Below are 27477 nucleotides of genomic sequence, written 5' to 3'. Positions count from 1 at the left end.
TTTTTTAGGTAACCTGATGTACGTTAGCAATGATATTGCCTCAGACTATATTTGGGATACCCAGTGGTGCTCCGGAACCTGTTCGGGAAAGTAACCAAATGTACCATGCGACACATCACATCACGGCCTGAGGAATGGTTATCTAGAAAATAGGCTCATACCACATTAGACACTACTGGTAGGGTTGCACAACCAGCGTTTGATGCTTCGCCGGAATTACGAAAGTAAATCAAATCAATGCAAGCGATAAATATGTGTAAAAGAACAAAATCTTGACATATTAAACCCACATACAAACAGACGTCTCACTATACTCACTACGTTCTTGTTTTTAACGGTCAATAAAATATAACCTAGAATGTGCAGAAAAAACTTTATCGAAGGCCGCAAAGTGATCTGTGAATGTGTAAAAGGTTATATCTTAGCTTGTTAGTATCGTCTTGATATTGATCAGCTCCCAATATTAGTGAAGGTACTCAAGCAGTCAACTGTGAGAAATCTGATATTATTCAGCTCTGTTTTTACGCTGAACACAACGTCGGAGTATGTGCCACAATAAGTTTTAAGTCAATTCAATGATGGCTTTGATAAAATTCTTGTTTTTCTTAAAAAAATATCAGGATTCAGGAACACGTTGACTCACGTCGACGGAAAGATTGTGAGACCATATACGACGAGAAAGGCACCATCACCTCTAGGTGGATTAATTTGGGTTTTTTTCAATCAATCTTTCAATGCGCCCCTCGCACATTGTAACCCCCTCTCCTCTCATGGATGTTGAAATTTTAAATAAAGATGATTGTGGTAGATAAAAATGGCGATATAACATACAAACGTTATTTTATCAAATTTCAACCATTTCTTTGGTTGTACATAGTTATTAGCCCTTTTAGATGGATTAATCATTTCTTAAAATTACCTAAGTTTTTATTCGTCATGGTTACATTGTATTTTAAGTAGGTTTGCTAGATATGATCAATAAAATTAATTTATATTCTTAGATAGGCGATTTCGAATACTTTGACCCATTCTCACCCCCTCTAAGGGGTAAGATTGGGTCAATTTCCAATCATTTGTAGTTTAGTAAGCAATTCATGTAATGTGATACTTTCTTGCCAAACTATTATAACCACATAGAAGAGTATATATTAGCCTGGTACACGGTTTATATGGGAAAATATAGAAAAAATGGAAAACTCAAGTTCCTGTATACTTTTTAAGTTTCACTTTGGTCCCACACCAACTGTGCAAAATTTCAGATCGATCGGAAAAACTATATTTTAGCGCCCGCCATTATTAGTTTTTCATACGATTTACTATGGGGAAAATTTACTCCTGCAAATAAAAATCGCTAGGAGTCACCCCTAGATCCTTAAAAATAAGTCGATGAATGATTTCTGTAGAATACTTTACTAGGATTCAGACCTCCGAAGACAGCAAATCGATGCGACGTTTGTTGAAAAAGTTATTAGGCCTCACCCGATCGATAAAATGACGAGATTTTATTATTTATTGTTATTCATTACATGTTAAACAGCGTTTGCATGTCATTCGGTTTTCAGTCAACAACTTTTTCCACATGCCTTGGATCGCTTTGCGGTCTTCGTAGGGTTGATTCCTTGTAAAATTTCCAACAGAAATCATTCATCGATTTATTTTTAGGGCTTAAGGGGTAACCTGTGGCGATTTTTCTTTGAAAAAATGATTTTCCCCATACTAAATCGTATGAAAACTTAAAATAGCTGGCGCTAAAATATAGTTTCTCCGATCGAGCTGAAATTTTGCACAGTTGATATGGGGCCAAAATGGAACTCAAAAAGTGTACAGGAGTAAAAAGTCTCTTTGAGTCCCACGCTAGTATATATACCAAATAAAAAGTTATTCCGACTTCAATTGCATTTGTTATTTAACAAACAATTTTTGAGTAACCTTTTTTGACCCATTCTCACCCCCGACGACGGTACTTAATACTTGATCAGTTTGTAATTTAAAATTTACAAAAAATAGTAAATTTACTTGAGTGCTCTACTTTCGAACATGAAACTTACACACTAAACGCACCCAGCAAAGCAAAAACCAACAAAACGAATTGTTGATGTTTAAGCAATTTTTTGCTAGAAACCGGTACAACTTTGTGCCCTATCAGCACAAATTGCTGGATGTTTCATAAAAAAGTGCTTAGACTTGATAGAATTGGAACAAAACTTTATTGGAACTTATGGGTGACAAAAAGAACAAATTCTGAAGGAATCTCATGAGCTTTTTCAAGTCTTAGTGTTTTTTTTTCATATAAAGTTGGACCACCCTAATTATATGAGCCTCGAACCTAAAAAGAAAAAAAAAACTGCCGAGCAAATTACTACCAGTAACATGGCCAGTAGTATGGTACACGCTTGTATGGAAAAAAATAAATCGTCGCTCCAGTCGACTTTTAAGATCCCATTTAGGTCCCATATGAACTGTACAAAATTTCAGCGCAATCGGTGAAACTATAATTTAGCGCAAGCGGTTCAAAGTTTTCATAGGATTTACTATGGGAAAAGTTACACTTTCAGATAAAAAATCCCACAGGTCGTCCCTCGTCCCCTTAATTCAAATCGATCAATGTTTCTTGTAGAAAAATCAATTATAAAACTTTCCTTCGAAGACCGCAAAACAATTGGATGCTTGTGGAAAAAGTTATTGATTTATTACCGATTAGTGTTCCAATGAACGGCTTTTTGTTTTGTTTTATTAGCAGCACTGTAGCTGCTGCCTGGGCTGCTGCTGTTTCTGGGGGTGGTGATGCCACCCGCCACCCCATGCAACAACGGCAGCAGCAGTGCTGCTGATAAAATAAAATAAAAAGCCGTTTGTTGGATCACTAATCGGTAATAAATCAATAACTTTTTCCACAAGCATCCAATTGTTTTGTGGTCTTCGAAGGAAAGTTTCATAATTGATTTTTCTACAGGAAACATTGATCGATTTGAATTAAGGAGACAAGGAACGACCTCTGGGATTTTTTATCTGAAAGTGTAACTCTTCCCATAGTAAATCATATGGAAACTTTGAACCACTTGCGCTAAATTATAGTTTCACCGATTGCGCTGAAATTTTGCACAGTTCATATGGGACCTAAATGGGATCTAAAAAGTCGACTGGAGCGAGGATTTGATATTTGTCCCATACTAATGGCCAGTAATCACACTCAGGTAACCAATAAGCAGCTAAAATGGCATTAATTCAGCACTATATGCGCCTTTACAGCAGGTCATTAAATGCTAGTCTGCTGCTATCGAACTGTCAAATCGGCTACCAATCGAGCATACCACACGATTCCGTAAAATTACTTTTTCTTAATTGCTATCTCTGCCAACCCCCTGTAGAAAGCGTTAATTCTTGAAGCCGCCGCCTTTGGTGGGGTGTCACGGGCTCGTTTAAGAAATTTCAGCCTGCCTTTTAATCTGCTACGTGCGGAAGCGAACTTCGTCGTACAAATTATCGTGCATTTGAGAAACGATCGTTTACACATTTGTTCAATGCGATTAGCGTTTTTTGTTAAATTTACAAGACGCACAAGCATGAAAATACATTTCGTCCATTTAAAACAATGCTTAACTCAATTATATGTGAATGTCACGCCTGCACTAACAGAAAAAAATCACTGTTTTCAGCTTAATTCAACTGCCCATTCAAATCTGCACCACGTCCCGCGCAAAATTTTTGGCTTCACGCCAGTTATGTGGATGACAGCCATTCCAGGGGATTGATCTCTGTCTACAAGAGGTGTTCAAACAAAAGCCCTCACGTTGAGATGTTGGGCTCAAAGGGGACCTCTTCAGGACCGCCTAGAACTAGCGCTTAGAACTAGCAGTAAGTTGCAATTCACTAGAATAAATAAAATAACAATAGAATTATTGACAAGCAACCTTGTCTACTGATTCAATACATTCGCCCCAATAAAACATACCATTTTAATGTTTGATAGGATTCCAAGCCTTTAGATAAATTTTAGATTACCGTATGAATATGAGTAAAGCATACTCGTGAGTGAGTATGTGCACGTCAATACTCACGAGTGAGTATGAGTTGTACAGCGCTTACTCAAATGTGAGTAATACTCACGGTGAGTTTAAGGTGTACTGCTCATACTCACTCGTGAGTTTGACTAATTGTGTGAGTACTCGCTCATTTCGCAACACTGACCATCACACCAGGTCCGCTCCACTGCGATGAAATTGAGTATTAACATTATATTCTAAAAGCATTATTTAACCCTTCGGCAATCACGCTGTTGTATTTTGTACAATACGTTGAAAAAGCTCGTCTGTTCTACACAAATCAACGTGATGCTGGTAGCGGTGGACAAATTCGGGAAGATTTTGGATTTTTATTTACTCAAGCTTGGAGCGGAATCAAGCTTGAACTGTCCTGGATTTCTATTCCTCTGAAAATACACCTTCAGTTGTATTGTTCCGAGTACATCCTTGCCGGAATCTCCCTGAATATTGTTTTATATACTCATATTGTTCTTTTTTATGGCTCGACGTTCGCATTGGAACTTGGCTTGCCTCTCTTCAACTGTTCTAAGAGCACTTCCACAGTTATTAATTGAAGGGCTTTCTTTGCCTGCCATTTCATGAATTTGTACATTGTGTAGCAAGTACAATGATACACTGCGCCCAGGGAGTCGAGAAATTTTTCCCGACCGGAACGGGAATCGAACCCGCCGTGTCCGGATTGGCGATCCATAGACTTAACTACTAGGCTAGCTGGAGACCCCAATATACACATATGTATGTTGCAAATTTTTATCTCAGAGCACAACCCTATAGAAATGTCAATTGACGTATTCCCGGAAGGATCCTTGGAAGAATTTTATTCTCGTATTCTCGTAAAAGCCCTAAAACTATCACTGGAGGAAAACCTCGAGATACCCTGTGAGAATTCCTGAGGGAATGCCTGAGTTAACTTCTGAAGAAACTGCTAGAGGATTACCTGAAAGAATCCTGGGGTCAACATGACCCAGACAGGCTTGCTGAGCGTGCACTACGCTATCATGGTGAGCCTAGGGTTAAAGCAAGTCACAGTGATTTCTGCGCAACCAAAATCTGGGCTGTCGTGACTCTTTTATGAAATGCGAAGAATCTCTGGAGGAATTATTGTCTCGCTTGTTGTGAGAATTCCTGAAGGAATCCCTGAGTTAACTTCTGAAGAAACTGCTAGAGGATTACCTGAAAGAATCCTTGGATAATTTCCTAGTTCATGTATGCATCCTTTTAAAATTATCTTCCAATACAGTTCGCAGTAGGAATTCCTCTAGAAATGCTTGAAGTAATTCAGAGATCTTCAGGTAATCTTGGAGATTTTCTTGGATACATCCCTGGAATGACTTGAGGAATTCCTGAAGCAATCGTTGGAATAATTCCTTGGAGTAATCCCTGGAAGAATTGCTGGATAAATCCCTGGAGAAATTCCAGGATGAAAATCCCTGGAAGAATTCCTACAGGAATGCGTGGAGGAAGTTCTGTAGAATTCCTGAAGGAATTCCCGTAGAAGTTCCTGGAGAAATTTCTGGAAGTATACCTGGAGGAACACCTGGATGACTTCTGGGAGAAATCCCTAGAGAAATTTCTGAAGGAATCCTTGGAGGAATTTCTGGAGAAATTCTTGGAGGAGTTCTTGGAGAAATCCCTGCAGCAATTTCTGGCAAAATCTCTAGAAGAGGAACTTCTGGACAAATTCCTAGATGAATTATTGGAGCAATCTCTGAAGAAATTTACAAAGGAATTCTGAAAGGAAAATTCTAAAAGAAACCTTGATAAATTCCAGGTGGAATTCCTGGAAGAATCCTTGGAGGAATTCCTGGAGGAATCTACGAAGGATTTCCTGGAGGAACCCCTGGGAAATCCCTAGAGAAATTCGCAAAAAAAAATCTCTGGAAGAATATCTGGAGGAATCTCTGAAAAAATCCTGAAGGTATTTCTAAAGAAATTCCTGGAAGAATTTTTGAAGGAATTTTCTGAGGATTTCCCGAAGAAATTCCTAGAGCAATTACTGACATAATTTCTGAAGGATGTCCTGGATCAATTCCTGGAGAAATTCCTGGAAGATTTCATAAAACAATCCTATGGTAATTACTGGAGAAACCTCCAGAGGAATTCAGGGAGGAATCCAAAAAAACAAATTCGTAAAAAATTCCTTGATAAAATTCAAGAGGTTTTCCTGGAATAATCCTTGGAGGAATTCCTGAAGGATTTGCTGGATGAATCTTTGAAGGATTTGCGGAAGGAATCCTTGGGGTATTCCCTGGATCCCTGGAGAAATTCGTGGAGAAATCTCTAGAGGAATTCCTGAAGGAATGCCTGGAGGAATCTTTGAAAAATTCCTGAAGGTATTCCTGAAGAAATTCCTGGAAGAATTCCTAGAGGAATTACTGACATAGTTTTTGAAGGATGTCCTGGATCAATTCCTGGAGAAATTCCTGGAGGAATTTCTAAAACATCCTGGGGTAATTCTTGGAGGAGTTCCCGAAGAAATTCCTGGATAGAAACCTGGAGGTATTCCTGTAAGTATTCCTGTGGGAGTTACTGATAGAATCCCTGAAGGAATTCCTGGAGGAATCTTGAGAGGATTTCTGGGAGAAATCCCTGGAGAAATTTCATATAAAAGAATCCCTTGAGAATTTTTTGGAAGAATTACTGGAGGAATTGCTGGAAAAATCCTCAAAATAATCCATGGAGGAATCTCTGGAGGAATCCTTGGAGAATTCGTGGAGCAATCCCTGGAGGAATCTCTGAAGCAGTTTCTGAAGGTATTATTAGGGTAATTCCTGGAGGAATCTCTGCATTCTTGGAGGGATGACTGAAAATTTCAAAAGCTATTCCTAGAGAAAATCCTGGAAGAATTTCTTAAGGAATACTTAACGGATTTCCTGGAGAAATTCATGGAAGAACTTCTGGGGAACTCCTGGAAGAACTCTTGGAAGAACTCGTGGAGGAGTTCCTGGAGAAATATCTGGAGGAATTCCCAAAGGAATCGCTGAGCTCCTAGAGGAATCTCTGTAAGAATCCAAGAAGGAATCTCCGGATAAATACCTGGAAGAATGTCCAGGAAAATTCCTGGAGAAATTATTGGAGCAGTTCCTGCAATTATTCCTGGAGAAATCTTTGGCGGAATTCCTAATGGAATCCCTGAAGGAATTTCCTTAGAAATCTATGGAAAATCCTTGAAATAATCCCTTGAAGAACACTTGGATAAATTCCTGTAGAAATTGCGAGAGGAATCCCTGGCAGAATTCCTGTAGGAATCCCTGAAGGAGTTTCTGGAGGAATTCCTGGAGGAATCCCAGGAAGAATTCCTAAAGAATTCGCAGATCCTAGAGAAATCCTAAAGGAATCCTCAGAAGTGCTCGTGGAAAAACTCCTTGAAGAATCCCTGCAGCAGTTCCTGGAGAAACCCCTGGAGGAATTCCTGAAGAAGCTATATCAAGGGCAATATCTCAGAGAATCCATAAACATTTCTTGGAGGAAGTACTGGATTGATTCCTGGGGAAGTTCCTGAAGGTATTCTAAAAAGTGTTCCTGGGGAAACCCTTGGAGGATTTTTTAATATAATCCCTGGATTTGTTCCTGAAAAAATCGCAGAAGAAATTCCCGGAGAATTTCCCTGAAGAAATTCTTGGAGGAATTCCTGAAGAAACTTCATGAGGAATCCCGGAAGCAACTCCATGAGGAGGAATTCCTTAGGAAATACCAGGAAAGTTTTCTTAACAAATTCCTGGAAGAATTTCTGTAGAATTACCTAGAAAAAATCTGAAGAAATTCATGTCTGCAATAATTTCTGGACGAATAATTACAGGACTCTTTGGATAGATTCGCAAAATAAATGTTTGCACAAAATAAAAAAAATAAGGAGAAATCTAGTAGATTTTTTTGAAAGGATTCCTGGAAGACCTTCCTGGGAAATACCTCGAATTATTCCAAATTGAATTATTGGAGTTATCTCTAGTGAAGTTCTTGAAGAAATTCCCGAAAAAAACATGCCCCTTCCTACCCTCCTCTGCCTACGCCCATGCACAGTGATAACCCAATTTTGCCAGCTCCTGGGTGCATTCCAGACTAACATTTTTGCTGCTTCGGATTTTAATAAAGCATGCTTTAGCACCTTAAGCTATCATGTAACATATTGAGAAGTGAATGATAGAGTTTCAAATAAGATTAAGCGTTGAAGGATTAAAAACTCATTGTTTTGAATCAGTAGTAGTGTTTTGGACGATACCAGAAGTATACCTAGTGTTCGACAATGACAACTCATGGCGACTGTGACAGTATTTGGGATTAATGCTAACCGTAGCACAGTAATTGTCAAAAAGCGTTCAAATCATATATAATAATCGCCACAAATCCATAAAACAAACACAGAAAACTATTTCTGAAAACCAATTAGAGCCGCCTTTTGCTCGACAATAAGGCCCGTAGACCCACCGCTGGGTGGCTGGCTGGCGGCTAGAGCACTAAACTATTTCCCCAATTAAGTTCATCATCATAAAACATGTCACGACGCCGACTGCGACAAGTGTGTAACTTTACTCACTCGTAGTCCATTGAAAACTGTGCCTCCATCGGCCCAGTCACTCCAAAGACCAATCTATTCTATAGGTATAGGCTGTGTGTAGTAGTAAAACGCAGCCATAAACCACTTCCGGGTTATGTAAAGCGCTTAAGCGTCGCCGACGGTCTTCATCCCGCTTTCGACTCAGGACCGAAGACAATGACACCGCATCCTGTGTAACGAACATAGGTATCTCGTTGTCGTAGTCGTGGTCGTTATGTAGCCCGCCATCAACCGTGCAAGTGGAAAATCGCCTACAGGAGAGACCATAAAATAGTGCATTAAAAATACATAAAACTTGAACGCAAACGGTGACGACGCACTAGGTACGACGGAATGACGCGATGGGATGGCTGCGATACGATACAACACAGTATAGAGTAGTGTCACAGAGTGGCGAAGAATTTCCTTTAGATAGGTACTTTGCGTTCGACTTAGCGGTGGATGAATGTTGCTCTTCTACAGGCGCTTCACGTAGTTTTATCGCTTTTCCCGCAGAGATCGTTAAGTTCAATTTAGAACTGTTTTTCTTCGTTTGTCGGAGTCAGGTGAACAATACCTACATGTCATGGTAGTCCAATGTTTAACATATCGATTTAGTAGATTATACATGCGTTTTCTTATAGCAATAAATGAAAGATAACTTGTATCATTAAAAAAAAAAATAAATACGTGTATTTCAGGTTAGGCGTATTGTAGGTTCGACTTCAATATTGATAACGATGCTTGAAAACAATCACATGTACAAATACAGAATACAAAGCAATTTCATTACTAACTCGCTCTAAGCATTTATAGTGAAAACTATCATTATTGACTAAAGACAATCCTACGTAACCACGGTGTCCCGACAGACCGGTATTATAAAATAAAAATGTCCATCAATACTTAGTTCAGGGCCCGCATCCTACGGCCATTCTGCATCGCTGGGCCAATTTTTAAAATAATCCCTATGAGGAATCTTGAGAAATCTTGATTTGATGTTTTGAGCTAAGGAATTTCAAAGTAAGCAATATTTAGATTAAACAATATCAACAAAATGACTACAAAAATGTCACAAAAAAGTGGTCCAAGTTGTTTTCAACCAGTTCGCACTACATTATTAATTCAATGAAATGTTCGTGTAGTAAACAACATATTATTTTTCAATTCAATTGCAAAAAAATCTTGAGAGCATCTCTTCCACAAAATTTTGAGCATTTCTTCGGAAATTATTGTTTTCCAGTGTTTATTCAGCCATTCCAAAGAAACACGAAACCTAATTAAACCACCTAGCGGCGATGGCACCTTTTCCGTGCCTTCGAAAACACATTTCAACAGAACTCAAGTGGCATGTTGATGAATATCACACTTTCATACGTTTAACAAAAAAATCATTTCATGCCTCCAGATATCATATCGTTTATCTGGCTTTTAATGTTTTCAACTAAACTCTTTAAAAAGCCTGAATCTAAAATTTAAGCCGCCATTTTGAATTTAAAACCGCTATCTTGGAAATTCTGGTCGCCATTTTTGGACTCCTGACTTCTTCCCGATACCAGATACCCGAGAGCCTAAACCGCAATTAAACAGCCGCCATATTCAATTTTGCCATTTCTGAAGTGTAAACTTCTACCCCATACCAAATATACCCATATTGCATGGTTTTAGAGCCTAAAACCCTATTTAACAGTAACCATGTTAAATTTTGAGTCGCCATATTTAATTGGGAGCCGCCATCTTGGATATTCTGGTAGCCATTTTTGAACTCCAGGCTTCTTCTCCATACCAAATATATTCCATACTGCATGGATTTAGAGCCTAAAACTCCATTACACAGTCGCCATATTGAATATTAGATTGTCATCTTGAATTTTGGACCGACATCGTGGAATTTCTGGTCTCCAATGTTGATTTCTACACAAAATTCGTCAATCATGTTAAAATTGCCGCAAATTGATGTGTCGTATGATGGGGCTTGGTTCAGTTCGTATGATGGGGCCAGTTCTATCGCCGCTGGTCCGGATCACTGAAATGGCCTTAAATCCGGTACGCCTTCACCGATCCGCACTATTTTCAATAACAAACAATGCGGTTAAATTCCGGTTCGGTCCGAGCTAAATCGGCCAATGAGAAGTGCCTTAAAAGTGAGTGAACTTTTTTTGCGCACAGGCATACATCTATTCGTTGAGCTGAGCTGATTGGTATAATGTGACTCGACTCTTCGAGCCTTCTATCGAAAATTCGTTTCTTGAGTGAACATATGGTCGGCGTTAAGTCAGAGGGAACCAAGTAACAAATTTGATGAAAATCCGAATTATAAAATTCCGAATTATGAAATGTGTAACTACAATATTCTAAAAACTCATCGAACTATGAAAACATGTTTAGCCGTAACATACTCTAGTAAAGAGATCTTAAATAGGTAATTTGATGACAATCATTCATGAGATATTGGCAACATATTGGCTATTGAATCACCCATGCATTTTTTTGGAAACAAAATATTTCGATCGTTACAGCGAGATAGAGGTTATTTTGCGGGCATTTCTAATATATGCCCAAAACTCCAAACTTTTTTTTTTATCGAAAACTCAGTTTTTATGCTGTTTTTTATATGTTATTGTACAATTGGTATACAATTTAAATAAAAATGAAATAAAAGTGTTGCTTCGATTTTATAGACATTTCGAAAATTGAAATGTCCACTAAATTGAGGTATAACGGTAATTACTGAAGGCATTACCAAAGGGAATTCTCAATTCTCAAAGGGATTGCCGGAGGGACTGCTGGGTTGAACATACACAATAACGTTATTTGCATAAATATCCCAAAAAGTTCAAAAATTCATTCGGGGATTCCTTCGAAAACGTCTCCGAGGATGTACCTCCGAAACCCTTTACGAATTGCTTCGAAAATTCTCCCAGGGATCTCTTCTGAAATTCCTCTAGGGGTAGGTTTGTACCGCTATCTGCTCGGTCGCATTTTGCTGCAATTGTGTGGTGTTGAATAATATAAGTGAACGTAGATTTTCCAACATTATTACGACGGTCTCCGGAGAAAACTTCCCAAATAAAATCATCATGTACAGGTTATTTCAGAAAATCTTTCCTCCAAAGTGTAACAAAGATTTCTTTTACGAAATTTTGCATGAATTACTTCACAAACTGCTCCATGATTTTTCACAAATTATTTCCGAGATTATTTGAGAAATTCGCCCAGAGATGACTTCAGAAATTCCTCTGGATATTGATTCAGAAACTTCTCCAGGCATTCATTTGAAGAATCATTTAGAGATTTTTCCGAGCAAATTTTCTAAAAGTTCCTTTGAAAAATTCTTTGGTGATTTATTAAAAATTCCGTTGGCAATTCCTTCGGAAATATTTCTGAAAACTACTTCGCCAATTCTTTTGAAAATTCCTTCGGAAATCTCCTCCGTTTCTATTCTTTTGGGAGACTTCGAGAAATTCGTTGGCATTGTCTTAGAAAATCGTAAGGAGATTACTCTTAAACTCCTTTCTAAAATTCCTTCGGCATGTTCTTTGGGTGGTCCTTCAGAAATTCTATTGTAAATTCTTGCGAAAATTTTTGTTGAAATTTGTTCAACAAGTAACAGCAAGTAATAACTTGCAAGATTTTATTAGAAAAACGAATGTTCAAATTTTCGATTTTTTCTAGATATATTGTCGCACGGTGAATGGAGACCATTGATTTTTAGGGTACCCATTTACCGTGCCTTTTTGTTTCAATTAAAAAGTACGAGTAATCGTACTTTCTTGTTAAACTTACTTCGGCAATGCAAAATACATACCTGATATGTGAATTTAATTGCTTCTTGGTGGAATAAAAACGTTACTACATTTAGTTTATCGCTTAAATCACCTTAGCGCAGTTTTCGTTTTTTCACTATGAATGCAGTGAACGAGCAGAAACCCGCTTCATGTAAACACACTTAAGTGTCAAAATGATACTTTTGAATGTTTCTAATGAGCGTTTTGACATGGTAACAATACATTAGTGTTGTATTGGTGAAATTGAAGGGAAATTGTCATATCATTCAATCATAATATGGAAATAATGAAAAAAATATTCGAAGACACACGGTGAATGGCGCCTTGACGGTACCGTAAAACGGGGTATCTTTGATAATGCGGGTAACTTTGATAGTGCGACAGGCATTGTATAGTTTATCTTATAACTATGATTCCTTCAACCAGTTAAGAAAAAGGCAAACGTAGATCAATTCTATACATATAAAAGTTCATCTTAGACGTATTTTCATTAAAACCTAGTTTAAATACAACATTTTGGACAGAAAATAAAAATTGTTGATATTTTTGTCATTTGCCAACCCCTTCAAACAATCTGCTATACGACTTTGTTACAACTATTCTTTCAAAGAATGGACTATTATTCTCGTAAGAATCATCATATTAGATTCCAAATCTGGCCTTGAATCTCTTAACGCATTGCCCTTGTATTATCATGTAGATAAATCTGTGTTGTGCAAAATTTGTTAATAAAACATTAAAAAACTGCCTTAAAACTAAGAGAACTCATCATGAATAGCATGTAATCATATGTTTATGTACCGTTAAACATATATTTTTACGAAAATAATAATTTTTGATGGCTAAATTCACTGTGTTGCTCATTAAGTACTCAACAAATACATTTTTATATGTAAAATTTAGTAAAAATCAATGTTTTGATATACAATTCTATCTGATATATTCCACAAGGCTTCTCTCATCATGTTCATACTCCTAATATTTCAATATGTGATATTTTTTTAAGATTTGATGTGTTTTTCAGGGTATTATCAAAGTTACCCCAAAATGAAAATCTGATTCTCGCTCATATAAAAAACTAAAAGTCACCCAAAATATTTCAGATTATCGAATCTTTCAATTGCAATTGATAACTGATACCCCAGTACTTGTTTTAAAAATATAAAACTCGGGGATATACTGTTACATGGAAAAATATTAAGAAAATTCGCTGAAAAACTATCAAAGTTACCCCATTTTACGGTATATATATTTCTTGTTTGTTGACTTTTTTTCGGTGAAAACATACTTTTCAAATCGTTTTGCCATAACGTTTCGGCCTACTCTATTCAGCCATCATCAGATATAATACTGCTCGCTCGAAGTCTTCTTGCTGTAGCAGTCGATTAAACTTGTCTCTGACGTCACATTTCACCTTCTTCGTCCTTGATAATGTTCTCTTCGCGTCCGCGACCATTATGCTGATTAGCCTGACTTTTTGTTTGTGTAACACCTTCTCCAGTTGACGGAGCGACGCCTCCCTCTCTAAATTGATGTTGAGCCGGAAGTTGAGGCACACAGGTATCACTTTGCACTTCCGACAGTTTAGCAGGAATTTCACACGATTGCCGATTTTCGCTAACTTGATCGACGTCTTCAGATACTGTCGCAGCAATTCTCCCCCGTAGCTGCCATACTTGTTCACTATCTCCCTTTGCAGATGCATTTCCCTTCCTTGATCAAGCGATTTCACTTTATGGGGCTTCGGTCACCGTTGAGTTTTATATTTCTTGTTTGTTGATTTTTTTCGGTAAAAACATACTTTACAAATTGTTTTCAAATTTTGTTTTTGGAAATTTCTATGGCAAGTCCATTTTCAGATTCATTCGGCTATTCTTCGGGAAACCGCAATTCTTTAAATATCTTCATCAATTTCAGTTGAAAATTTCTGAACTTTCAATGGAATTTATTAGAAATATCCAAAGGCATGGCCGAAGTAATTCACAAGGACTCTGCCGAAGGAAATCCCATAGAATATTGCGAAAGAATTGGGAAAGAACTTCAAACATTATTGTTCTAGAAGTTTTCATATAGATGGTGGATAAAATTGTTGTAGGGGCTGCCGGTGTAGTTTTTGAAAAAAAAACATAGGAAGGATTAAAGGATTGGAAAAAAAATAATCTGAAGTTAAAATGAAATTGTCGAAAAATCCCCGAAGAACTAGCTTCTAAGTTTTATTAGAACTATTAGAGTAACGCGCAAACTATTTTTTGAAGAAATTTCTAAACAATTTTTCAAAGAAATTGCTGAAAAATCCCTTAACTGCCGAAGCAGTTTTCGGAGGATTAAATTTAAATATAAGATAATACAAAAGAATTAAAAAAGGAATCTCAATAAAACTTACAAAAAAAATCTCAAAATAGTTGCAAAATAAATTCCCAGTGAAATTTTCACAACAATTTATTTTAGAATTATTGGAAAGTCATCATCAGCTATGTTTTTGTTGAAAATTTCCATTTCTTATTTGTTTATTTACAAAAAAAATAAAAAAAAATATTAAAAAAAAAAGATCCTGAACCAGTTTAATTGCCGAAGGAATTTTCAAAGAAATCGCCAAAGCGACATTCGAAGCAATTACTAATGAAATTCCAAAAGAAATTTACGAAGGAGTTCCAAAGCAATTGCAGTCAAGGTTCTTAAATATTTTCTAGAGAAATTCTCAGACAAATTGACGGACACATTTTAAATGCGTTGACGAAGAACAAAATAATTGTCAAAAGAATTGATAAAAATGGCAGAAGGAACCATTAAGGGATTTTTTATGCGAACAACAAAAATAATTTAGAAAGGAATTGTCGAAAAAAATTCAAATGCATTACACTGCTCGACAAAATTTCATAAAATTTGGTGTAGAAATATTGGACCGGGCCTTCACAGTTCAAAACCGAAGTTTGTATGGAGAACTTAGGGTGTTCAATTGATATGTGCATTTGAACGTGCAGTGCATATTTTTAGGCGTTTTCGGTATTTGGGTTAGTAGCGTTATTGTCTAACGATTTTGATGAAATAAAACGGGATTCATAATAAATTAAAAAAAAGGTTTTAATATTGTTAATTTTAATGTAAAGATATGATGAAGCCACACCCTGAGCCTGAATGTTCAAGAGCCGAAATCTGGAGAACCCAATGAGGGTTTGCATTGAAAAGTTGATCAATTGGCTACCTACTGGTGAAGACCAACTTTTCAGCGTAAACCATTATTTGGTTCTTCAGATTTGTACGTTTGAAAACTTGGGGTGTGGCCTTGTCATATCTTCAACTGGATGTATCTAAAAAAATCCAGCTCTTTATTACAAATCTAATACTCAACAGATCTTGCTATCATTTACGTTCTGTATTTCAGTAACCCAACACCAAAAATATTGCTCAAACAAAATTAGCCAGCTTCCGTTTACAAGTTTCATATTGCATGACCTCTGTTGCCCAACAACAACAAAAAAGCGAACCATGCCGGACCGGACCACCCGCAATTTGTTTAGAATTTACAGCAACAAACAGGCAGAAAATCGCACGCAGTCACAGATTTTCCCTAGTTTTTATTTCACCCGCATCGACGAAGATGACGTCCGTCCGTCATCGACGTCGTATAGCCACAGATTTGTTTCTGACTATGAACAACGTACCACTGTTCCTATTTTCGGCGCATTATTAAAAATATACAAAAAATGAAAAAAAAAAAAAAAACTAGAGAACCTTGACGCGGCGCGTTGGAAACCAAGCCTTCTTTGTGTGAGCAATAGGGCCCCATTGTAGTTCGAGGAGAGCATTTTCTAGATTTTCGAGTTCAGATGGCCGGGTGGTCGTTGGCCTATCAACCGTTTTGTATTTGTGAGAGGCTATGTGCAGTTTGTTTTCATTTTTTTGGACTTCCAATACCAATAATTTTCCTCGATTTTTCGAAGCCACGCGGTGCGTCTGGTATTCGGAACGATCATTTCGGGTATTTGGCGCGACGCCTGCTTTGTCGTCTGACGTACTACGATGCGGTGGCTTGTTGTAGATAGGCGTTTATTTTGGTGAATGAGGAATCGAAGATGCGTGTTGTGTTTTGGAAAATTTGTAAACAATGCTCTAGTTTCAGATAAAAAAAGAGGGAGGATACAACGGGAGAAAACACCTTCTAGTGCAAGAGATTGTTGCTGCTGCTGTCTGTTGAACTGTGTCAGCCTGTAGCCGGCTAGAACGCCTACATTACTGTTACAGTATATCTATAGAGGGGAATGACACTTCGTTGCAGTTGGTAAACTAAAATAAGATGAGAAGCGTTACCAAGCGAAAAAACAACGAAGAATGGCTCTGTCATTATCAATGCAATTAACATTAAATAAGGTATAACGACAAGATGAATTCCTGGAGGAATCCCTTCATTAGCTCCAGGAGGAACCTTGAATGATTTTCAAAATAAATTTCAAAATGAATTCGTATTATAATTTCCCAATGGAACTTCAGGAAGCATATTTAGAAGATCACTAAGTGGAACTCCGCAAGCAGTCTCTGGGGGGAAACTACCGAAAAAAAAACCTTTAGAGGAACCAAAGGACGTACTCCAGAAGAAACCCAAGGAGAAATCGATCAAATCTGACTATACATGTCAATGGTTGCTACTCCGTTATTGTTCTGAGCTGGTACCAATTGCACTGTGATCCAAATGAATAAGGGCTGGGACACTACACTTATTCTCAAAGTGCAATTCTAGCAGTTCATACATTTTGGATCAATACCGGCGCCGGCCACGTCCTTATAGTCAGTTGGGAAGGGAAAGGAATGTTAGAGTGTGCTGGTTGTTGCTACTAAAGACCGAGATCACCTCTGCATCCCCACATCCAGCACGGACTGGGGTATTTGTAAGTCGGAAAGGATGGGAGATCTGGGAGTCACTTGGGTCGGTGATGCGATCCATGGACAGGGGTTATTTTTATAGTGTATAGATTGTGTGGTGAATGAGGTGAATAAGGTCAAGCGGCACAGCACGCTTTGGTTGCATAACTTGTAGGCGTTATATACACTGTGCTGTGAGTGGAAATTGGAAGGGAGGGAAACGACTTTTTTCCAATTCGTTTCTGGTTCTAGCGATGGCTATGAACATATGAATATACATGAGTTGTATATGTAGAGAAGAGAGAGTGAGAGGAAGTGGATAGAAAGATACAAAGTAGGATGAAAAGGGACGGGCCAGGGATTGAACCCATGACCTTCTGCATACGAATCAGAAGCGGTAGCCACTAGACCACCAAGCCCGTCTGAAGAAACCCAAGGAGAAATCTATAGAAATGCAGAAAGCATTCGTGGAGGATTTCCGGAATAGTATAGTATAGTAAACATTCAGGAACTTCTGTAAATCTCGTAGGGAGCATCAGAGGAAATCTTTGAAGGATTACCAGCGGAATTCGGGTAGAATCTCCAATAGGGATTTGTGGTGGCTTCCCAGGAGGAACTAATGGAAAATCTTCATGAGAAATCATTGGAGGATCCCTAGGAGGAATCTCTGTTGGATCCTCAGGAGGAGCATCAGGAGCAATCTCTGGAGTTGGAAGAGGAATCGTTGGAGAATCTCCGGAAGGAATGCCTCAATTAACCACATACGGAATCTAATGTCAATTTTAGAAGGAATTCGTAGAGATGCTTCTGTAGGAATCAAAACAAATATTTGCATGATTATCATAAAAAATCTCTACAAAAACTCTACGAAGAGGAACTGCAGAAGTTGGAGAATACCACTTTAAAAAACTCCAGTAGAGATCTCTGGCGAAACACCGGTCATCTTAAAAAAAAGTTCACAAGGAGAGTATTGCATTGAACTCCACGACCAATCGCTGTAGTACCTAATTCAAGGAAGAATCTTTAAAGAAACAGCAGAAAAAAAAATCATGGAAGAATTTAGAGGGGAAATCCATGGAAGAACTCCAAGGAGCAATACATGGAAAATATCTAGAAAGAGTCCGTGGAGGATCACTTGAAAGAGTTCCTGGAGGAACTTCAGATTGAATCCTATGAAGATTATCAAGAGGATCTCAATGACGATTTCCAGGAGGAACTTTCGGAGGAATACCTGGACTCTTAAAGACTCCGTGATGATATTCAGAAATTCTTGGTGGATGGTCAAGCACCCAGGTAACAATTTGATGCTGAAAAATCGTTTTCCAATCATTTTAAAGCAGTCTTCATTTGAACATAAGCTGAGCAACATGTACAACCCTTTATTCAGGCCCTAAACATCTAATTTCGGTAATTTTATCCAACCTTAAGCTAGTTTGAGGTTCATTGAAAGGCTGATTTAAGGCTTAATATGCGCTTAGTCAGAAATCAATTAAATTTATTGAATTTGGTTAAAAATTAAAAAAAAAAAAAAAACATTTTTTAAACTTATTTTCATCATTTGCGGCTTTCCCTTTCTAGAAAAGATGCTTTGGAATTTATAAATTAATCAATGGAAAAACTGGGAATTGAACTCGGAATTTCTGATTTATAGTCACCTTATCACCTACACCATACACAAATGTATACATATCCTCGGAAACGAGAGCAATGCTTGTTGTATCTGAATAATCAAGAACATAAGTTGAACTAAAGCTATATTGTGGCTGAAGAAACTATGTGGACTCTGTGAAAACACTGCTTGGGTCAGCTGTCAAAAATTATTTGATTAAAGGTTGATCAACAGATGATAAATTCTGCATATTGGTGTACATTTCATAGCTGGATACAGAGATGAATAATATTCTATGAATCATATTTTATTTATATTCAGCTATCTACGTATTGCTGATTAAAGTGGTTGAACAAGCAATACTTCAGACCAATATTCAGCTGTCATTGTATTCAGCCACTGCCACCATTAACCAGCCAATATTCAGCTAATACTCTCACTGTTCAGCATTCATTGTTACTTGGGCAATTTATTTAATGAAAAAAAAAATCTCGGATCAAGGATTACTCTATGAGGAATTAGCATGAGCAGTAGCATAGATGACCGTACAATTCGTAGTCACTATTCCGTGATTGATTGGAGTAGCACTGTTCTTATCCCAGACAACCAGGAATCGCAAAAGGATGCACGCTGTACATCGTATAAAGTACTATTTTAAGTCACTATCGCATATATGTACGGCTGAGGGACAATTTTCATCGCATATGATGTTATTTTTTGAACTTACTGCGATGTATCTGGTAAAATCATATAAGAGTGCAAATTAACGTTTATAATGCATGACTACATCGTAGTAGACGATATTCCGATGTTTTGTTGCGACGAACTTTGCTTATTCGCAAAAGCGTTCGAGTGAACTCGCAAAGTATCAATTGAATTCGCATAATTGCGTACTGCGATGATTATACGACTTCGCATGGTGCTTTCCTAATTATATCAGTTTAACTCGCATTGGTGTACAAACTAAATCGCATTAAAGTGAAAATAAACTCGTTCAAATGTACATACAAACTCACATAAGCTAGAATCGTTAACGTTGGCGTATTGCGATGTGATATGTGATAACAATGAAAGAGGTGCTGTTGGAGTGCCAAAAAGTTAAAAGAAAGTGAAAAGTTATCATTATGGTTACAAAACAAGTTACAAAGTCATCATGTTTGTTTTGTTGACCTTATAATCAACAATGTGCGGTGCTAGCAAGAGAGGAGTTATGGTAACTGTGCGGGAAATCATGCTACGTTATTTTGATTTCCAAAGAGCCTGCCGAACACGGACAGCGCACGGAAACCAAGTGCATTCCAACAAGCACTGAGGTGAGTTAGAATGTCATGACATTTGATCAGTGTGTTTCATAAGTAGTGTTTGGTGCTAAGTGTGAAGTGCGGCTCGATCATCTAAAGGTTATTAGTTCGATACTTAGGTGACAACATTTTTTTTATTTCGGATATTTTTAAGTCGCATAAGGTGCTATATTACGTCGCAATAGTGCATACCGTACATCGCATAAGATATCGCTTCAAGTCATATAGCGTCATTATTTTCCCGTCAATGCACGTATAGCGCCTCCACTTTTGTACGCATAAGGCACTTTTACTGCATCTTATGCGATATAACTTTACCGCATAAAAGTGCGTATAACATGAACATAAACTTCATTATACGTGCAAATTGGTTGTCTGGGTAATGTGCACCCTAGACAATTCCAAAATCTATTAAGTCAATAACAGTGATCACGTTCTTACGGTTATCGAGGAAGGGAAGGGATATTAGTATGTTGAGCGTTGCTACTAGAGATCGAGATCACCTCTACATCTATCAAAGGAAGTTTTTTTTTGCGAGGAGGGGGAAACTTGCTCTGGGTTCTCTTTGGAAAGTGATATGCATGCACTAACTGGATAATGTGAAATTACAAAACAGTCGTTACCTTATCTTTTTTTTTAATAAGAAGCATCATAGACCTTATAATCAAGAAAATCGTGTTGTAGCAAATGGAATTATTTCAAATATTTTATGATAAAATACTACCTTTCACCATTTTTTTTATCAAAAGATGACTTGGTTATCTTTTTGCAGACACGAAGTTGAAATTCGATCAAGTAGTTTAAAAAACTTTTTTTCTCGAAACAAAAAATCCAATTCTCGAAAGGTATTGCTGAAAATCTTGCTAATAAAGATAATAATAATAGAAAAAATGGTTCAATATGCTCGTATGCTCACATCTTTAGAGGAATGTTTAATACACGAGAAAACTAAATGGAACAGAAGTCCGAAGTTCTAATCATGCCAAGGAATGACAATTACAAAGGGAATTCAGCTCGATTATTGCTCTAAAACTTTTCAATGACACCGGATAAGTTATACCATTTTATTGCCTACATAGTCAAACCCACTTTCAAGCAAGTGCCAGGTACTCCACCTGCCCAGACATGCTCTAAAGACACTAGTGGTACCATGTTATTTCGAGAAAGTTTTCTCTGTCCTTGCTTCAGAATCTAGAATTAGTTCGTGGACTGCCTCACTCACTGTTTCGTTGCAGCCATCTGGCTGAAATTTGCGATTGCACTTTCTCATTTAGCTACCACTTTGCTCCTATTCCAGTCGTTACCACCTTTCTGATTCACCCAGCGCTGTATGAACCGTGATATGAGTAAGAATCGTACAGTATGTTAGACAAATTTACTCTTTTGAATTCAAATAGGAGTTTTTGAAATCTTCAAAACTTTCAATACCTTCCTAGTACACTCTTATTAAAATTATCACGTAACATCTTCTAAGAAGTTGTCAGAGGAATATTTCGGGCTATCTTAAAAAAACTTAAAAAAAAACGTCCTGTCTGGTTCTCCAAAGAACATTAGAGTAATAAAAAAACCCATAGGTGAATTTCTGAAATATTATACTTGTAAAAATTCCGTACATGTTCCGTAAAAAACATGTTGGATTGGATCAACTTCTGTCTCGTTTAGACAGCAATTCTGGAAGTAATTTTATTCAATTGAATGTTTATGAACAAAATAAAGAAAAAAAAAAAACAAACTTCCTGGCTGGTGCACGCTATGTCCAAAGGGAAGTATTATGAAAATCGAATGTACCTCAAATGTTATTCCCTAGGATCGTAGCTTTTGACCTCTAGTTTCAGAATCTGTGTGGCTTAAAATATTTCATCTTGGGTTTTTTGATATTTTTGATTTTTTTTCCTATTTTCCCATACAAATATCGAAAAAAGTCATTTTAAATAAGGTCAATTTCATCCCATATAAAAATGTATGGGGAAAAATCGAAGATGGATTATTTTAAACCACACATTTTCTGAACCTAGAGGTCCAACAATATGGTTCTAACGAATAAATTTTGAGGTACAGTGTATCAAACAATTGTCCGTACAGCAATTTTTTGGTCAAAATAATTTTTCACTCAAACGTTTACAACTTTTTTATACGTCAATCAAAAACGCTGAAATTTTGACCAATTATAACCCATATATTAAAGCTCTATTGGCAAAATTTTGAGCGAGATCGAATAAGTTTTCTGAAAGTTATAGAACTTTTAGTAAAACTTATTAGTTTTTTAAACAAATTTTTAAAACATTATATCTCAATATGTACTAGATTAAACTTTTTCATTTTTTTTTTGTGCTACAGCTTATACCTAAGGCTTTCATATGCAGCTTCGTTTAAGGTTTTATATTCACTACAAAAAATATGAAAAATCTGTATATGTTCAGAGTGTCATTTGGAAATTAATCATATTTTGATCAATAAAAGTGCCAAGTGTTTTCAACTTTTTTTAAACTTTCTTAATGTAATATTTTTACATATGAAGAGTAGGTCCTATAGATTTTTCGTTCAGTTAATGCACTTTTATTGGTGGAAAACGTTTGGCAGATTATATGTGCAAAATATGCAAAATTTATAAACATCGTCAACTACATAAGCACATTTTTTCATATTTTTTGTAGTGAATATAAAACCCCAAACATAGCTGCATATGAAAGCCTTAGGTATAAGATGTAACACAAAAAAAAAATTGAAAAAATTTCACCGAGTACAAATTGAGATATAATGTTTTAAAAATGTGTTCAAAAAACTTATAAGTTTTACTAAAAGTTCCATAACTTTCAGAAAACTTATTCGATTTCGCTCAAAATTTTACCAATGGAGCGTTAATATATGATTCATGATTGGACAAAATTTCAGCGTTTCTGATTGACGCATAAAAAAGTTATTAACATTTGAATGAAAAATTATTTTGACAAAAAAATTGCTATACGGACAATTGTTTGAAACACTGTGCATTCACTTTTCATAATACTTCCCCTTCGACATAGCGTGTGGCGTCTGGAAAGAACAAATTAGAACAAACACGGAGTTCCCACACTGTAACCGCATTTTCTCGCCGAAACAATAGAGAACAAGTTGTGCTTCATAATTGAGAGCTCATTCCGCGAATTATGCGCTCGGTTTAACTTTAGTGGACGGTGTAGAACTGGGACGCTGGTGCTGTGCTGGCTGCTGCTGTGCGTTCTCGTGACCACATTTTGGACAGAGCGAGCTGAGGTTGAAACCTTGCTGCAATTTTTATTTCCACGAATGAATGCGGGATGCACTTTTAAACAGGTAGGTTGGTGTACCTGATCCCATGTTGCATGGTTGCTTTGGAAAAAAATGAACAGGTGAGGCCAGACCTTGTGGTTATTCTGTAATTCAACTTATTCAATATAAAGCTGTGCTTTAACCATTGAGTATAAACTAAATGCTTGGAACGGGCAAAATTTCACTAAGAAAAAATGTCAGCATCTTTTCGTGAAGTGCATCGAAATTTCTCCAATTCTGTTTGGCCTATATTGGAGGATGATTGGGCTGTTCTACATAAAGTCAGAGTTATTCTAGAAAATCTTCTATCGGAAGAGAAGTTGGTCACGAGATGAACTAGCCCCAGGCTGAAAATCCCGCAATAAAGATTAAAAATAAAAATAATAAAACAAACTATTGAAGAGCAGTTTTTTAGGAATTACAAATTTGTCATTGTTTAATCAATATTAGAACTTTTTATCAAAAAGTAGTTAAATGGGGCATCCAATTTACTCTTCAATGCACGCACAATCAGCTCTTTATTAACAATGCTTAATTAGCTCTATTCAAAAATGTTCAATTTCAAAGCAAATTCTCGTAAAGTGCATCGATAATTTTCATTTACTTAATAATCGTCCAAATTTGGGCAAGATTGGGCCCATATTCTACATAACGTTGGAGCGATTCTAATAAATTTCATAATTATCTGATAGCCATTTTTTTGAACTGTTGGATCTCCGGATTCAATGAACCGAATGAAATGAAATTTTAAACATTTTTGACTCTGATTATGAACTTTTTTCTGGAGATACAGCAGTTAAAAAAATGATTATCTGATAATTATGAAATTTATTAGAATCGCTCCAACGTTATGTAGAATATGGGCCCAATCTTGCCCAAATTTGGACGATTATTATGTAAATGAAAATTATCGATGCACTTTACGAGAATTTGCTTTGAAATTGAACATTTTTGAATAGAGCTAATAAGGCATTGTTAATATAGAGCTGATTGTGCGTGCATTGAAGAGTAAATTGGATGCCCCATTCAACTACTTTTTGATAAAAAGTTCTAATATTGATTAAACAATAGGGGTACTCACTAAACAGATTAAATTGCTGCGTAAGCCATGATTTTCTGCTTATTTGAAATGTTTCATGGTTTTGCGAGTGAAATAATCAAAGATTGCCTTGGTGATCGCGACGTTTAATCAGTTTACGCTGTTAAGTGAATCCCCCTAATGACAAATTTGTAATTCCTAAAAAAACTATTCTTCAATAGTTTGTTTTATTATTTTTATTTTTAATCTTTATTGCGGGATTTACAACCCGGGGCTAGTTCATCTCATGACCAACTTCTCTTCCGAAGGGAGATCTTATATTTTGTAAGCTTTTCGGAACTGAGGTTCGATCCCAGGTCCGCAGCATGATAGTAATACATCGACAGTTTTTTTTATTTAATTTTTACTCACCTTTCTGAAGCATCGTAATGGCGACTTTGTAGCATCTGTAAGAGTAGAAAATTTTCCATTAGCTTTGTATGTAATTTAATCTCTATTCATATAAAAGAAAAACTTGTATTTAGATGGCACAGTATGTTGCTTATTGACAAATTAAGGTGTCATGATGCATCACCAAGCTTTCAAACAAATCATTGACTTTTTGCTTTTCAATGATTGTTTGATACGCATTTTTGAAGTGATAAAAAACTGACTATTCTACAGCAACGCAGCTGAAAAAGTATCATCACGATCACTGTGAGTGAGCATATACGATGATACTTTTTCATACGAATATTTGCTTTGGTGGCGGAGATTTGATACTTTGAAATTTCGAGGCACATATCCAACATGGTTGCCAATGGTGATGATGCCGTAAAAAGCCTAAAGAGAAGTTCTCTTTGATTTCTCTTTTAAGCAATATAACTCACGAATGGAGGAACCATTTAGCACGATTTTTGTATAGTATCATCCGTCTTTAGGACGGCTGTGTTCTCACGCACAATAAGTTGTAAAAATAAATTAAAAAAATAGAAAAATTGAAAAAAATACTTAAATATGTACGTAATAAAATACACATTAAAAAGTACAGCTAAATTTCTGAAAAAAAAACTCTAAAATCACATAACTTTGGTCATGTCCCAGTTGGTCGAATTTTGAATGGCTGAGTTCATGTGAAGAGCTACTTATTAGGGTGGGTCAACGTTGTATGGGGAAAATTTAAATTTGATCGCGTCAACCCGGAACAGAGCTTTTTGCCTTTCTCGTACACTAAGTTTACTCCAAAAATGACATTTTGATAGAAGGCCCGGAGGGTTGAGTCACATATACCAATCGACTCAGCTCGACGAATTGAGGTGATGTGTGTGCGTGTGTGTGTGTATGTGTGAGTGTGTACAAAAAAACTCACATCACTTTTTGGCAGTAAACCTCAACCGATTTTAATGACCGACGGTTCATTCAACGCGGAATCTGCTCCCATTGTTTCCTATTGAAAATGGTTCGAATTGGTTCAGCCGTTCCGGAGTTATGGCCATTTAGGTGTTTCGGATCGGTACCCCAGGAAGGGGCCAGATATGAATATGCCACAAAAACATGCATGCGACACATCAGACCGCGGCTTTTTCCATAACCTGACGAACGGAAAGCAGGAAAATAGTCTTAGGCCATATCTGAACCGGTAGTGTTCCGGAATCGGTTCCGGATGTTCCGCCGAAAGTGGCATAATATAAAAGTGAGCCAAATCCATGCATGCGACACATCAAATTGCGGCTTTTTCGATAACCTGATGAACAGTGAGCAGAAAAATAGCCTTCGATCCCGCAGATACTACCGGTAGTATTCCGGAACCGGTGCCGGGTGCCCCGCCGGAAGTGGCTGTGGGGTATGAACAAAGCTGAGTAGCATTCCCCATGCGTGTATTTCCCCTAGCAAGTGGCATCAGTGACAGCCAGCACCTTGACGGGGTCGTCGTCAGTGTGATGATGCCTCATTGACGAGTGAACTGTTGGCGGAGCAAGTCGCCATTACCGTGAGGTTCCGTATTATGCCAAGTGATTCTACTGCAGTTTGCTAAGATGGCTGGGAACGGATTGTTCCAGTGAGTTGCCCGGCATCCACAGTGGCCAAATATAAAATTGAACCGAACCCATGCATGCGACACATCAATTCGCGGCTCTTCAGATAACCTGATGAACGGTTAGCAATAAAATGGATAAAATATAGTCTGATATTTAGGAAAGCCAGTAGTGTTCCGGAACCGGTTCCGTGTGTCCCGCCGGAGGAGGTCAAATGTAGATGGGAACCAAACCCATGCATGCGACACATTAAATAGCAGCTTTTTCGATAATCTGAAGAACGGTAAGCAGGAAAATAGCCATAAATCACAGCAGACTACCGGTAGTATTCCAGAACCGGTCCCGGGTACCCCGCCGGAAATGGTCAAATATAAAAGTGAACCAAACCCTAGACCAAACCCATGCATGCGACACATCAAATAGCGGCATTTTCGATAACCTGGCGAACGGTGAGCTGGAAAATAGCCTCTGGAACCGGTTCCGGATGTCCCGCCGGTAGTGGTCAAATATAAAAGTGAACCAAACCCATGCATGCGACACACCAAATCGTGGCTCTTTAGGTAACTTGATGGACGGTTAGCAAGAAAATGGTTTCAGACAATATTTGGTACAACCAGCAATATTCCGGAACCGGTTCCGGGTGTCCCGCTGGAAGTGGTCAAATGCATATGGAAGCCAGACCCAAGCATGCGACACATTAAATCGCGGCTTTTCCGATTACCTGATGAACGGTTTGCAAGAACACAGCCTTTGATCACATCAGAGACTACCGGTAGTATTTCAGAACCAGTTCACATCAAACCACGGCTTTTTCGATAACCTGATGAACGGTTGACAAGAAAATAGTTACAGATCACAATACAGACTATTGGTAGTGTTCCAGAACCCGTTTTGTATGTTCCGCCAGAATGACCAAAATGCAAAATGAATCAAATTCATGCATGCACATCAATTTTCAGCTTTTCAGAAAATCTGTTAAACAGTTAGCAAGAAACTAGTCTCA

The 27477-nt window shown here is 37.4% G+C and overlaps 1 long non-coding RNA gene across 1 annotated transcript in view; it reads right to left on the bottom strand.

Annotated features, from left to right (window-relative positions):
• Positions 1 to 24273: 24273 nt before the first annotated feature.
• LOC134284306 (uncharacterized) overlaps positions 24274 to 27477 on the bottom strand; it is a 144557-nt gene continuing 141353 nt past the window's right edge. The window contains exon 3 of the long non-coding RNA XR_009995748.1: positions 24274 to 24905. This is a non-coding gene — a long non-coding RNA (uncharacterized LOC134284306). The remainder of the gene's footprint in view (positions 24906 to 27477) is intronic.

Source organism: Aedes albopictus, chromosome 3 (genome assembly GCF_035046485.1).
Source record: "Aedes albopictus strain Foshan chromosome 3, AalbF5, whole genome shotgun sequence".
In the NCBI taxonomy this organism is placed as follows: Eukaryota; Metazoa; Arthropoda; class Insecta; order Diptera; family Culicidae; genus Aedes; species Aedes albopictus.
This window is presented reverse-complemented; position numbering and strand designations above follow the sequence as displayed.